Source organism: Herpailurus yagouaroundi, unplaced genomic scaffold (genome assembly GCF_014898765.1).
Source record: "Herpailurus yagouaroundi ecotype Mexico unplaced genomic scaffold, PumYag 184, whole genome shotgun sequence".
Classification (NCBI taxonomy): domain Eukaryota; kingdom Metazoa; phylum Chordata; class Mammalia; order Carnivora; family Felidae; genus Herpailurus; species Herpailurus yagouaroundi.
The window spans coordinates 1,260,289-1,275,698 of record NW_024412415.1 but is presented as its reverse complement, the minus strand read 5'-3'; the positions used below and the strand labels follow the sequence as shown (position 1 = coordinate 1,275,698).

General features: G+C 40.7%; 1 protein-coding gene across 4 annotated transcripts in view; it reads right to left on the bottom strand.

The window, feature by feature from the left end:
* The window catches only part of FMN1 (formin 1), a 435,508-nt gene that overhangs the window by 409,362 nt on the left and 10,736 nt on the right, over nt 1-15,410 (bottom strand). The window contains exons 3-4 of one of the 4 annotated variants that reach the window (XM_040492211.1): nt 9,513-9,577; nt 6,859-6,890 (exon numbers count right to left, since the gene is read on the bottom strand). The exons of 2 other annotated variants lie outside the window; for them this stretch is intronic. The gene's annotated coding sequence lies outside the window, so the exon portion shown is untranslated. The remainder of the gene's footprint in view (nt 1-6,858; nt 6,891-9,512; nt 9,578-15,410) is intronic. One more of the 4 variants, XM_040492210.1, reaches the window with a different exon arrangement.

Below are 15,410 nucleotides of genomic sequence, written 5' to 3'. Positions count from 1 at the left end.
ACACTAAAAGAGAGAACTACAGGCCTGATGAACACAGATGCAAAAATCCTCAACAAAATAAAAGCAAAATAAATCCAACAATATATCAAAAAACTCATTCACCACGATCAAGTGGGATTGATTCCTAGGGTGTAAGTGTGGTCTAATATTCACAGAGCAATCAATGTGATACATCACATCAATAAGAGAAAGGATGAGAAACATATAATGATTTCAACAGATGCAGAAAAAGCATTTGACAAAGTACAGCATCCACTCATGATAAACACCCTCAGTAAAGTAGGTTTAGAGGGAACATACCTCAACATAATAAAGGCCATATATGAAAAACCCACAGCTTACATCATCCTCAATGGAGAAAAACTGAGAGCTTCTTCCTAAGATCAGGAACAAGACAAGGATGTCTATTCTCACCACTTTTCTTCAACACAGCCGTCAGCATGGAGCCCTATGTGGGGCTCAAACTTATGGACCGTGAGATCATGACCTGAGCCAAAATCAGTTGCTCAACCAACTGAGCCACCCAGGCACCTCTAGACAGAACTTTATTATTATATGTTTTATTTTAAGTTTTTTTAATGTTTTATTTATTTTTGAGACAGAGAGAGACAGAGCATGAACGGGGGAGGGTCAGAGAGAGAGGGAGACACAGAATCGGAAACAGGCTCCAGGCTCTGAGCATCAGCCCAGAGCCTGACGCGGGGCTCGAACTCCCGGACTGCGAGATCATGACCTGAGCCAAAGTCGGACACCTATCTGACTGAGCCGCCCAGGCGCCCCTAGACAGAACTTTAAATGCCATGTAGTACTATACGGAGGAAAGCAAGTGGGCTCAAAGCCACTCCTTGGAAAAGATCTTTCATTTAAATATGATTTTTAGAAGATTTCTCTGATTAAATATTCAGGATCCTACACGGGACTATAATTTATAAGCAATGGTTCTGTAAGGTGCATCTGCTTCCTCTTTGCTTGGCTGTTCTTGTTGAGGGAGGCCATACCGGTGTTAAATACTCACCAACACACGTTTACCATGGGGATGGAAGAAGGCCCTATTCATCTGAATCTAGTGTCAGTTCATAAAATCTGCTGTGAGAGTTTGTCATTTTGAGATGTTTTCTGCACAGTACCAGTAACCCTAAATACAGTGATGTTCAACAAGGATCTGCCAAGAAAGGGATAGAGTAGCCCAGCACTGCATGCCGATCCAGCGTTCATGTCTGTTTCAGCACAAACAGCTAGAATCACCACTGCTGTCTGGCAAGCTGCTTTTCCTTAGTTGACCAATGAAGAGGCAGGAAGTTAACAATTTGTAGACAGGCAGTCAAATTAAAGATAATGGTGTGCTACTAAAATAGGTGGATTCATACTCGGTTGGGAAGGAGAAAAAAGAGGAATGTGAACAAGAGAAGGAGGCAGATATTGGCCGACCTCAAGAGTCCTTAATCACTGCTAGGCACTAGGCTTAGTGTCTCCTATGCCTCCATCATTGATTCCCATAGTCCTACTAGATGGCTATTAGTAATTCTCCCATTTTAACCACGAGAGCAATATAAGCTTAGAGAGGTTAAGCAACTTGCCCAAAGTCACAAAGTTATTGAGTCACAGAATTGAAATTTGAATCCAAGTCTGTCTGTCTTAAAATTCTGCATGTAGAAGTTACAAAGCACTGCATTTCCTAAAACTTTAGGAAGAGATCATGAATTCATTATGGGAGACCCTCAAGAGACCTCTAACACTTCTACGTAAGGATTATTTATCTCCTCTTCAGAAAATGATGGTTAACAGATTATGGCTATTAAGCAAGTTAAAACATCATGTTACCCCTTAGCCAGAATATCAATTCTCCACTTGGCAGCAAAGAAAAAGAAGATGTAATACTTGCAAAATTCTTGCTACGAATTCCACTTTGTCCTGAAAGAACACCAGTACTCACGGCTTAATATTTCCTCTAGGACCTAAAGAAAGACTTGCCCACAAATGCCCCAGAGGAGATAAGAAAGGTTAAAATTGAATATCAGCATTAAATTTGCCTCAAGTTAAGTAAGAGAATTATGACCGAATGTCAGTAAGTTTCTACCTCAGGAAATGTAATAAAAAGTATCAGAGAACTCCCCCCAGCCTCCCTCCTTGGAAGCAGTTCCCCTTGTGATCAGGGGCCTGGCTGTGGGTATGGACCCTTGGAACTACGTTTGCTCAAACATTTAAACCAAATTCTACCTTTGGCAGGAGGCTGAAGCTTTCCAAAGAATTATCTCAACATCTAACTAATCTGTTTGCCATCTGAATTTAAAAGAAAGTCTCAGCCACAGAGGGTAATTATCTTATCCCTAACTCCAACAGGTTTAAAGACACAGACCCTTTACACCAAAGTAGCTGCAGTCAGACCCAAAGCAAAGGACAGAATACAGTCTTGGGCTCAATTCACATCTTTAAAAAACCAGGCTGCTCCAAGAATTCCCCATATGATTGACACTTACACTTTTACTACTCTGTGCAACAATATCATGGGCACAATTCCTGCAGGTTAATATATCACACAGATGTTTAATAGTTCTTTCATACCATGTACATGCAATTTTAAAAGCATTTCCAGGGGTACCTGGGTGGCTCAGTCAGTTAAGCATCTGACTCGACTTCAGCTCACATTCTGATTTCATGAACCATGGGACTGAGCCCATGTTGGGCTCTGTGCTGACAGTGCAAAGCCTGCTTGGGATTCTCTCTCTCCCTCTCTTTTTTCCTCTCCCCCACTTTCACATATGTGCGCTCAGACATGTACTCTCTCTCTGTCTCTCTCTCTCTCTCAAAATAAATAAATAAACTTATAAAAAAAGCATTTCCAGATCATTCCACAAGTTCATTCTCAACAATATATTAATTGATTTCAATTGAAAGGCAAAAACATAAAAAGGCTATTATTATATCAGAAATTAAAAATTACAGCTATCCCTATGGTAGGCTTGGGAAGAATAAAGGTGAAGGTCATTATATGCATTTATGAAACCGATGGAAAGCTCAAAGCTTTGAGATATGGATGGTTGCCCTGGATAACTTGTAATAGCAGCCTCATGTTGCTTCTAGAACTCTCTTATATTCCTAGGATTCAAAACATATAAAAAAAATCCTTTGAAAAACATAAAACAACTTAATAAAAACATATTTGAATTTGAGGTTGCGAAAACTGCTTAGGAGGACAGAGGAAAAAATATGCACAATAAAAAAATGAAAATGCATTTTGAGACAAATGGCTGTTGTTCTGATTCCCAAAATAAAGAGTGGTAAGTCTCTCAGTCTCTCCCCCTTAAAAGCATACAAGGGAACCTCTTGGGACTAAAGGACTCTGAACGTGGTTCTGAAATCAGGAAAATTTTACATTGCCTGTAGCCAGTTTCAAAGATAGTTTGAAATAAAAGCAAATAAATACTGGGTACAGCAAACAGATCTGTGATGATAGTTAGAATACAGAATGATAAGGAAACTAAGGTCTGGGGTTCTATCACTTTTTATAGCCTTTTAGAAAAAGTTGCAATTGGCACAAATTTCTGTCTCACAAATGCAAAGTAAATCTGAATCAGATGAGGCCACTAGGGAACACACTATCAAATACACCTGTATTTGGATTAAGTAACAATGGTCCCTAAAGTGAACTTTACTTGCAGGATATATTGACTTTCTAGTTGAGAGGAATCTGTGTGATTAAGAGATCAGGATCTACCAAGAAAATCTTTCTCAAAGGGACTGACATCATCAGGAGAAACATCCATTTGGTTGTGTTAGGGGGGGTCTATTTGAGCCACAAAACAAAACCAAACAACACTACAGTATTCCACTTATTCTTCCAAAAAGCATGCTTTGAAATATTAAATATTTCAGTAAATACCAACACTGTATAACATAAATAATTTCAGGGCATGCAAATTTAATTCCACCAATCATTCTTGGAATTTAATTATCCATGTAGTGAAAATGATCCATGGGGTTTTCTTAAATCCTGATGTTGGGAGACAGAATATAACATTTTCTGGGGCACCTGAGTGGCTTAGTTGGTTAAGCATTCGACTCTTGGTTTCAGCTCAGGTCATGATCTTGCAGTTTGTGAAATCGAGCCCCACATCAGGTTCCATGCTGATAGCATGGAGCTTGCCTGGGATTCTCTTCCTCTCTCTCTGCCCCTCCCCCAGTCATTCTCTCTCTCTCTCTCTCTCTCTCTCTCTCTCTCTCTAATAATAAATAAATAAACTTAAAAAAAAAGAATACATGTGGGGCACCAAGGTGGCTCAGTTGGTTGAGCATATGACTTTGGCTCAGGTCATGGTCTCACGGCTCATGAGTTTGAGCCCCATGTCCGGCTTTGTGCTAACAGCTCAGAGCTTGGAGTCTGCTTTGGGCTCCGCGTTTCCTCTCTCTCTGCCTCTCCCCTGCTTGTGCTCTGTCTCTCTCTCAAAAATAAATAAACATTAAAAAAAAATTTTTTTTTAAAGAATACATTTCCCCATTCCTTCTCTTCTGTCTCAATTGCTTGTCAGACCCCAAATACTACTAATATAGCCATAATGATAGTTAGTTAGTCTTCAATCCTAAAATGTTTCAGTAAAATGAACACAATGAACACATTCACAAACAGATTTAGACATGTGGCTGTTTATACAACTGTGCATTAATATCATTAGCTGCCACCAAGATGTACCACACGTTAAAAAACAATGATTCAGATGGGAGACCTGTGTTATACATCTAAGGTACTCAGAGACTTTACAGTATTAGTGGAAGTATGACACCATTACGAAGAGGTACAAAGAGGTGGAACATGTGGTTTTATGACTAAATATCAACCCACATACTACCTCTCAAGGTTCCATGATGAACCTGATGCAAAGGCCACTGGTATACTGAGTCACCTGGAAGAAGGACAGCCAGATAAGCAAAGGCACAACATGGGCTGCAGGAGTGTTATGTGGATGTACATGCAGTGATGAACCACAGCCAGATGCACAGCTAAGTGCAACTTGTCACCAAGAGATGAGAGAAAAAAAAAAAAGGGAAGAAGGAGAGCAGACCGACACTGCTTATGTGGTTTGACCCTACTTAGAAATTCCTCAATTGATAACTCATTTAACTGAAGCAGTTATCTTTTGTCTCGTAGAGTTGTTATGTTCATTTTATATATTGTCACGAATGAAGTTCATGAGAAGGAAGTGGTGGAGTTGGGCTTCAACACAAGGTCAGTCTAACCCCAAAGTCAATGTCCTTTCAGTACATCACATTCAGGTAGGATGGCCTGGAAGACAGTCTATCCATACTCAAGCTCACAAGAGAGGATTTTAAAGATGGAGAGACAGAAGAAAGAAAGCAAATAATTTCAATAAGGCTGGAGAAAATATAAAGGATGGAGAATTAGACTGTGACTTTGAGGAGGAAGAGAAGAGAGTGGAGGCGGGGAGTCTCATCACTGAAATAATTCAGTAAATATGAGGATGAGCTTCCCAGTGGTTTTCTGATAAAAGAACAACATCATATAACCCACAGAAAAATGATGGAGCAGCTGAAGCACATCAATCTAAAGCTATTGTGTCGCAGCTGACCCACCTGATCCCAGCCTGGAATATCTAGTCCACCTCTTTGTGAAACTGACGGACAAGGAGCTTATTCATATAAATGAGTACACATACAGGGAGTAGTTTAGGGATGAGAGAGACAGTAAGAAAGAAGGGGACATATTTAGTTATGAAAATCTAGAGAGAGAGGAGAAACTACAGATAGGGGACTAAGAGAGATGGGGACAATGGAGCAAAAGGGACAATATCTGACCCGGAGAGAAGAAAGAAGGTAGGAAATTTCTTTGTGTTCATAAAAGACTTTGTAAGTGTATGAAACCAAGCAACTCCTGCTTCAGGGCCCTGGGCCCTGGGATTGGAAAAGAGGCTGTTCTTCCCCACGCACCATCTTCTTCAGTGCCCTAAGAACTCAAACAGGCCATTAGACAAGGCTGCTGTGCTCAGCACAGTGTCATTTTGATGGAGGGCGACAGCAGCAGAGGCCAAGACAAGGTGCAGTGAGGATGACACTGGAGGATAGTATGACTAGCCAGACTGCTGAGCAGATGCTAGGCTCCAGGAAATTACTGGGGGGTTGGAGGGAGGGGTTCAGAGGTAGAATAAGTTCTATGTGAAGAGGTAGAAATTCAAGATTTACCACAGTAAGGTATAATTATTAATGGGGCCTCACTACAACTCACAAACAAGTGATTGCTGGGTTATTAAGTTTACAAAGAGTAAAGAAGAAGCAAATAACACAGAAAAGGAAAAAAAAGAAAAGAAACTCAGTGATAAATATGTATCTCATCCCAAAGAAGGTAAAATCAAAGTCCTCCAAATAGAATGGATTTTTTAGAAGGCTTGCTAGAGTTGGACATTTTCAAGTGCATATTGATGAATGTCGATAGATTCTGAGGAAATCAAATGATTAACCATCCAGTTCCATACACCTACTGGTCCTCCTTAAAACCTTCCCACTCTCAGATTCCAATCCATTACCAGGTCCCCTTGACTTAACCTTTCCATGAATGGCTAGGTGTTTGAATGAACTGGCCTTGAGAATGACTTCCATCCTGAGGTGGTGTTATTTTTTGTCAATCTCATGGTATGTATTCTTCTTGGAAAGGAAAAGAATCTTTTCTTTTAGTGTTTATTTTTGAGAGAGAGAAAGAGAGAGAGAGACAGAGTGCAAGCAGAGAGGGGCAGAGAGAAAGGGAGACACAGAATCTGAAGCAGTCTCCAGGCTCCCAGCTGTCAGCACAGAGCCCAACCCAGGCTATTCACTAATTCCTCTCCTTTAAGTCAAAGAATATGGAGCACTCACCCCCTGGTGCAACTGGTCCGGGTCTGATCAGTCTTCATGTGAGACGGTTTCCCCCCCAGGCAGCGCAGACCGGGGAAAACACAATGAATTCAGAGTGAGAAGGCTTGGACCGAGTCCAGCTCTGGCAATCACTAATAGCGATCTTTCTTCACAAGCCGCTCAACCCCTCTGTACCTCAGTGTTCTCATCCTTAAGACAGTTTTTGGTTCTCCCTATTTAGAGTGCAATTCCACAATCCCTCCTGCAGAGAAATGGAGCCCGCTCTCCAAATTCTTTTTCTAGCTAGACAGTGAATTCAGGGCACACGTGGGATCAGAACCCAGACTTCTGAAGCCAAAAGATACCACGGTATGGAAAGGGGTCAAAGCAGGCAAAGAAAATGGCATAAGAAACTCATAAGTAGGGAGACAAAACCAAATTTTAATCAGTAATACAAGGACTGTAAGGAAAACAAGTGAAGTGTTGAAAACAAGTAACACTGAATGTAAAATTAGCATGGGTGAAAAGAAATGCATTAATCAGGGCTTATTACTTCCACCTCTATTGTAAAAGAAAATTCACTGTTAGCTTAAGTGAGACCCAGGACAAGTGATCTCTCAACCCTGGCATTTCTAAAGCTTTTTCTCCCTTTGATCCACAAGCCTTATTTGGAACCTAACATGTACCATCTGAAAAGGTACTTTAATCACTCCTCCCTGGCGCAACCTCAAAGGCAAAAATCTTCAACTCCGGCCCTTCTTAGGCTCTCACCAGCCTAAGGCAGCCTATAATGTCTCCACATCCTGCTCTGGCTCTCAAAATCTATTTAGTGTTGTCTGTCAGAATATTTGACTCCATCCTAACTGTGCCCATGACCTCAGAATTCAGATGTTCTTGGGCTCCATGCTTCACAGTCTTGAGGGCCAGAGGGTCCCTCCTTCCTACCCCTTAGCACAACTTTAAGACCTATACTGCCTTGGTTCAAATCCCAGCTCCGCCACTTAGCATGGTAACCTCAGATGGCTATGAGGTTACTCTATGTGCCTCAATTTCTCATGCCTCAGATACAGTCGGTAATGATACCTGCTAAACCTATACCTGGTACACATACACATAGGGGCTATATCAGTAACTATTTTTATTATTTTGTGTTTCAAATCTATACTATCCAGGAATAGAATCCTGATACACCCCGTCTCCTACCATCAATTAGCCTTTGTGATGTATTTTTTCTGCTTGACTAAAAGCTCCCTAGGGAGAGGTACTATCATCATCACCATCATCTTTGTATTCCCTACAGTACATGTAATAAAGATGGAAGATATTCAGGAAACAGTGCACTGAAGTACCATTATCTGAAGATATAAATCTGACCTGTCTCTGCCTGAAAATTCAAGCACGTTATTATTCGTAGCCAGCATCAATGTTTAATGACAGCCTGAGTTTACTTTCTAGCAAACACAACAATTTAGGTAGACAAAAAGTCATTATCAGGAACAAAACTGGCTTTCTATCACTAAAACATGTATCAATCAGAGAAAAATACAAAAAATACAAAAAACAGGGAATAAATGGCTTGATGAGTACCAAAATTTCTATGACAGGTCATTGAAAGTGACAGTAGGGAATATGAAAAGTGAAGAAAAGAGAGGTTTTTAAATGTTTGAAGATACTGAGCAAGGGGGGGGTAAATGGATTTATGACACTTTGAACAATGCCTGAAAAAAAATGAAAGACTAGATTCCAAGATTCAACCATAAGCCAAATATATATATGTATGTGTGTATGTATATATATGCATATATAAAATATTATTTTAATATTTAAAATAACAATTTTAATAAAATAAAATATTAAAATATTTAATATTTAAAATAACAATTTTAAATTGTTCCCTTTGCCTGAACTGCCTCAAAATCTTGATGACTTAGTCTCTAGCCACCTTCAGGTGTCCACTCAAATGATGCCTCATAAAAAGTCTTCCTTGGTGACTCGATATGAATCACCAAGGCCATGTCACTCTCTAGCCCTTACCCTGATATGTCTAAGGGACTTGTCACCTGCCACATTACACACACACACACGCACACACACTGGTTTCTTGGTCTCTCCCCTCCACACTGTAGAACATAACCACCACGAAAGGAAGAGCTTTGTTTCAGGTTGTGGCCTATGTCCTGTGCTTGAGAGATTAATTAGAAAATCATGGGTGCTTAATAAAAGTCTGCCCAATGTGTCATCCATTTATTAATACAAATACTAGTAAATATACATGTCCAGTATTTAAAGTGGTGTCTGACAGAGTGGGCCCAGTTAGCTATTTACAGAAGGAGGAGCAGTATTCCTCCCTCGATTCTTTCTGATGGTTTAGTAACAAAAGTCTTCTACCTAGTGAACTAGAAAACAGTGGGAACAGTTAGAAAAGGGGGTGCAGAGACAGTTCTGAGATCTAAGAGTGATAATATTTATTTTATTGTGGGGCAATTGACAGATACTAAAGTGCTCCGTAGTACAGCATGGTCAAAAAACAAAGCGTTCCTGGGACTAGGGAAGGAAAGCAAAGCTGTGACCAGGATAGTGGGGATGAAGAGACTGCATAGGAGCCCAGGCCCAAGGTGCAGCTTGAGAGTGAGCAGAAGTACAAGGCACGCCAATGATTTTGTCCACCTTCTTACCTAGATCAACCTTCACTTGGGCAGGCTCCAGGCTTTGAGACGTCAAAAACATGATGCCACCAGGCCTGTTGTAGAGAAAACAATCCACGCTTACCTGAAGCAGGTGCACATGCGTGCGTGCGTGTGTGTGTATTGCTGTGTTGTCTGTATATTTGGGGAAGCCAATTCTAAGGGGCTTTCCAAAAAAGGGAATCATGATGCTGATCCTCTTACTTCTGAAATGAGTTGAGGGAAGAGAAGATCCTGCATTTTTCATAAGACAACTAGAACCTCTCATCTGAATGACTGCACCGTGCAGGATGACCAGTTGTGCTAGCTTGCCCATGACTGAGGCGTTTCCAGGATGTGGACCTCTCAGTGTGAGCTAAAACCAGTACTGGTTAGCCACCCTACCACGTTAATGCCTCCAAACTGGTCTGTGTTCATTCGCCTGCTGTTCACACTGAAACCAAAGCAATCTTTTCGAAACAAAAATCTGACCTTACCACCTCTGTAGCTAATCACCCAGTCAAAACCCTTCAATGGCTCTCTCTCTCTCTCTTAAAACAGATTTTAGCCCTTAACCTGGCCTCAAAGGCCCTATTGGATTGGACCTCCACATCTTCCAGCTTCATCTCAAGCAAGCCCTAGCCAGTTACCTGTCAGTGGCCCACATGTAGGCCACCCCCTCCCATGATAGAGGCTCCACACATGCTGTCTCCTCTGCACAGAGGTGACCCTCACCTCACTTCACATGCTTCAGAGGAGTCTTTCCAGACTCCCCTCTTCTGAGCCCTTCCAGTGTCATGGCCACTGCTGCCAGGGCCCACCCCTGTCCTCTCAGCAGAGATCTGCACACCCCGAGAGCTGCTCGCTGAAAACATGTGTGACTTTCTGTCCGATGGCCTTTGTCCATGGGAGACCCTCCCCTATGCATAGGCTGGCACCAGAAGAGACGGGAGCGGTGGATGGGAACCATATCAGCTAGGCTTCGGGGCCATGAAATAGAATCCAAACTTTTTTCTAAGTCCAAGGGGAAGCTACTTGAAGGTTTTAAGTTGGGGAGAGACATGATCTGATTACATTTTTCAAAGGTCACTCAGGCTGCTATACGGAAAATACACTGTGAAAGGGAGAGAACGGATCCAGATGGGAAGCTGGTGCAGTAGCCCAGATCATTTTTCTGGGCTCATCGTGGAAGTGGCTGTTTGTGGTACACCGGTTAGAGCCTTCAAGTTTCGGGTCAGCTCCAGAACAGCAGCCCACCTGAGAAATCCCTCTGAAGCCTGCTTCATTCATAGTGGTTCTTGGGAGAGGGTTAAAAATCTCACTCTTTGTGTGTATGAAGTAGGGATAAACATAGAGTACATAACAGATAGGCAATTCATCTGTGGTACTAACATTTCATGATGGGGAGGCAATTAGGGAAAAGTCTAAAGAGAGGGGCAACAAAAAAGCGATTGAGAAACACTGTTCTAGAATATCAGACAGACTGCAGGCTCCTTCTCAGAACCAACAAGGGCTCTGAAGCTGGCCTGGGATGGCCCCTGGCCTCCTGGACCAGGAGTCCTAAAGCCCCGTCACCTTACGTTTCCTCGGAGCTGTACGGACACTGATGAATTCACCTTCTCAGTGGGAAGATGGTCCAGTAAGATACGATAGTCTATTTGCAAGTCGGCCTTTCTAAACACAGATACTCCTGTTTGGACACTGCCGAGATGTGCAAGCCAAGGAAGGAAGGTTCGGAAGTTAATTAGGGTAATGCAAATACGGTGCATCTCGGCAAGGTCTCCAGTCCTATGATCCATGTTTCTCTTTCTGCCACGATGCTGTCTATTTCTGACCTAATGAATTCCTATGCTTCTAGCAGAGCCCAAGCACAAATGTCTCCTCCCCTGAAAATCCGGGGGAAAAACTATTCCTTCCTTCGAGCATCCAGAGAACTTTGTAAAAATAGGGTTAACGGCTACTCTTTCTTGAGCACTGGTGGCAGGCATTATGTTACACATTTTACCTGAGTTACTTCATTCACCCTCTCTCTGTTAATCCCATTTTACAGATAGGAAGCTGAGGCTCAGAGAAGTAGCTTGCTCAACGTCAGATAGTGAAAAATTGATAGAGTGGAGATTCCACACCAAACAGCCCTTTAGCCTCTAGATGGTACACATACTATTGTACTTCTTACCCATGTATTATAAACACTAGTTCACGTGCCTCTTTCCTCCATTATTTCCAACATAAATGACGCAGGCCAGGTGTCATGAAAAAAGAATGAACTTTACGGTCAAATCCTATCATATAACTTTGGGATATTATTTACTGAGACTTGGTTTCCTCATCTATAAAAAGAGACAATCAATGCCTACCTAATAGGTTTGTTGTTAAGATAAAATTAGATATAGCTTTAAAAAATTTTTTTAAATTTTTTTAATGTTTATTTATTTTTGAGAGAGCACAAGCAAGGGAGGGGCAGAGAGAGAGGCAGACACAGAATCCGAAGCAGGCTCCAGGCTCAGAGATGTCAGCACAGAGCCAGATGTGGGACTCTGTCCCACAAACTGTGAGATCATGACCTGAGCTGAAGTCAGACGCTCAATCGACTGAGCCACCCAGGCACCCCAGGTATAGCTTTCAATGCACTTACCCCAGTTTGCAGCACATAAAGTCCCACTTAATTAAACAAGTATTAATTGAGAGCCTATGCAATACCAGGCCTTATAATGGACACAGGGGATAAAGAAATAATTAAGCAGTTCTCATGGAGCTAACACACTAGGAATTTAATATATTTTGGTTGCTCTTGCTTCTTTAAAAAAATTTTTTTAAACGTTTATTTTTGAGACAGAGAGAGACAGAGCATAAATGGGGGAGGGTCAAAGAGAGAGGGAGACACAGAATCTGAAACAGGCTCCAGGCCCTGAGCTGTCAGCATAGAGCCCGACGCGGGGCTTGACCTCATGGACCATGAGATCATGATCTGAGCCCAAGTAGGACACTTAACCGACTGAACCACCCAGGAGCCCCGGTTGCTCTTGCTTCTTAAGGGCAGAGATTATATGTTATTTAGCATTGAGAGTGTAGACCTCAGCAATGTTTGGCACCAAACAGGCACTCAACAATTTTTTCATGATGAATGATAGTGGTTTACACAGTTTTAGACCCTAAATATCAGAGATTATGAATGATTGTGTTAAGTTGGTGGGTTATTATTTTAACCAAAAATAAAGCACAAAGATATCACACCCAGAGCTGTATGCATTCGATTCATTTAAGCATAGAGCAACCACTAAACAACTCTCGAAATATATCTACACAGCAAAAGGGGACACATAACCTGAATAGTGAAAAAATAATAAAACATTTAACAATATTCAGGAGGTGGTAAGAGGAAATGGAGAAGAAGTTTCAAAAGTGTTAATCTTTCCAAAAAAGGAAGTCACTGTGGTGCCTGGCTGGCTCAGTTGGTAGAACATACAAATCATGGTCTCAGGATTGTGAGTTCAAGCCCTACGTTGGGTATAGAGATTACTTAAAAATAAAATCTTTAAAAAAAAAAAAAGGAAGTCAATTGATACTGTCTAAAGAAGTAAGTTCAGGGGCGCCTGGGTGGCTGAGTTGGTGAGGCATCTGACTTCGGTTCAGGTCATGATCTCCCTGTTCATGAGTTATAGCCCTGCATCAGGATCTGTGCTGATAGCTAGGAGCCTGGAGACTGCTTCAGATTCTATGTCTCCCTCTCTCTGCCCCTCCCCAATTCATGCGCGTGCACACACACGCACACACACACACACACACACACACACACACTCTATCTCAAAAAAATAAACATTAAAAAAAGAACAAAGTTCATAAAAACAGCAATATAATTAATGACAGTGACTCCAGCTTTTTAATACTTTTCATGATACTTTAGCCATAAAGAGACTTTTTTCAGGAAATAATATATCTTGAAATGAGATACATTCATTTGATGTTAGACTATTTAATTTCAATTCAATTTTTTTAATTGCTTGAAATTTTTTAAAAATAATTTTTGTTATAAATAGCATCTCTACTTATTTTTATAAAAGCACTTCTATCTAAATATCCATCCATATAGACAGGTAGATAGCTATAGATAGATGTATAAAATGATGTTCATCTAAGGTTAACAATGAGAACTGTAGTATTTGAGATGATTGTTTTTTAATTCTCATCTTTGTAACTTTTTGCCTTATTTGAATTCTTGATAATCAACATACATGATTTGTTTAAAGTGTTTCCCAAAAGTAGAGGGAATATGGAATACAAAATATAGTGGGAATATGGATCGTTGTTATTTCCTTCTTTGTACCTTTTTGTTTTTTTTTTACATTTCCAGAAATGATTTTTAAAACGATTTTACCTCACACCCTACATTCATGATTATGTTTTTTTCAAGTTGGGCTCTAAAATAGACAGAAAATATGTTTTTACTTACATCGCAAATGGTGTCTTTAAAATGACTTGAGAATCCAATTTGCAAAGCAAAAGAGACTGGATTCCTTTGAATGCTCTTTATAAAAGTCATAGCACATAGAGATCTAATGAATGGTTGTATGTATGCTTGCATTTCTTAAGGTTTTTACATGAAGAGTGAGAGATTATAAAAGGGATTATGAAAATCTTCATGTTGGACTACATCTGATGGGAGTCTTTACCAGGATTTCAAACTAAGTGGCTTTCCTTGTCCATTCTTGTTTAAGACGTGATTATTGAATGTCAGCATCTGCTTGCTGCGGTAAATGACAAACTAGAATAATCCAGTGCTTACCCTCTAATTAAGAATAATAATCTAAAATACACAAATGGTTACACGGTTGTTAAAAGGGACTGGCTAATGTGGGGTGTCTTGGGAAGTGGTGGATAAAACATCTGAACTGCCTGTTTCAGTCCCACAAAAGGTGCCACGGTAACATCTTTCTCATTTATAAAGGTCTGGGAAAAGAGTTGGGATTCTGACTTCTTCTGTAAAATAACTCAAGAAGTCTATTTGGGTTCATGTAGCCTAGAAATTCAGGGACACTGAATTCCTGGGTTTTGCATGATTACATTAATATTACAAAAATGTTTTCCATTCAGTGAACCACCTGGCTGTGAAGTCTTTAATCACTATCAGTACAGATTACAGTACAGTACAGATACAGTACAGATTTCTCTCTGTGAAAATGTCTTCTCTCAATGATATGATATAGCCTGTGGGTGTTTTTGTTTTGTTTTGTTTTTTTCATATAAAGGAAAAAAAATCTGATAAAACAGTATTTTCGAAATGCCTTAACTCCTATTATATTCTGTCAAGTTGTGGGTTGGCATTTTTCTAGTCTAGGAGTTGAAAAAATTCATAGGGAAAATTATGGAATCTTAGATTTAGAGACAACATAGAAATTATCCATTCTATCCCAATTCTGGATTTTCCCTTTCACTGTAACCTTTGTGATTGACCACTCTCCAGTCTCAACTTGAATTCTTCTATAGCAAACTGTTCTCTAGCCCACAAAGAAACCTCATGGCCTTAAGGCAGTGATAAGTGTAAAAAAAAAAAAAATCCCTTATTCTGAGCCAAAATCCACTTCTTAATACCTTTCCATTGGTGTTTGTCCTTACTACCAGAGTTTGTAAACCCAACTCCTCTCCTGTCCAAGGGCCCTTTAAACACCCGAGACATCTCCTCATCCTGACAAAGTCACCCCAGTCTCTTTAGCAAGCCCTCAGATGGAAGCACTTCCATTCTCAAAAACCCCACACATCATCTGGATGTTTGTTAGTGTGTTCACAGCCTTACCACAAAGCAGTGCCCACAGTTAAAAAAAAAAAGTCCATGGGGCACCTGGGTGGCTCAGTCGGTTAAGCATCCAACTTCAGCTTGGGTCATGATCTCACGTTCATGGGTTTGAGCCCCAC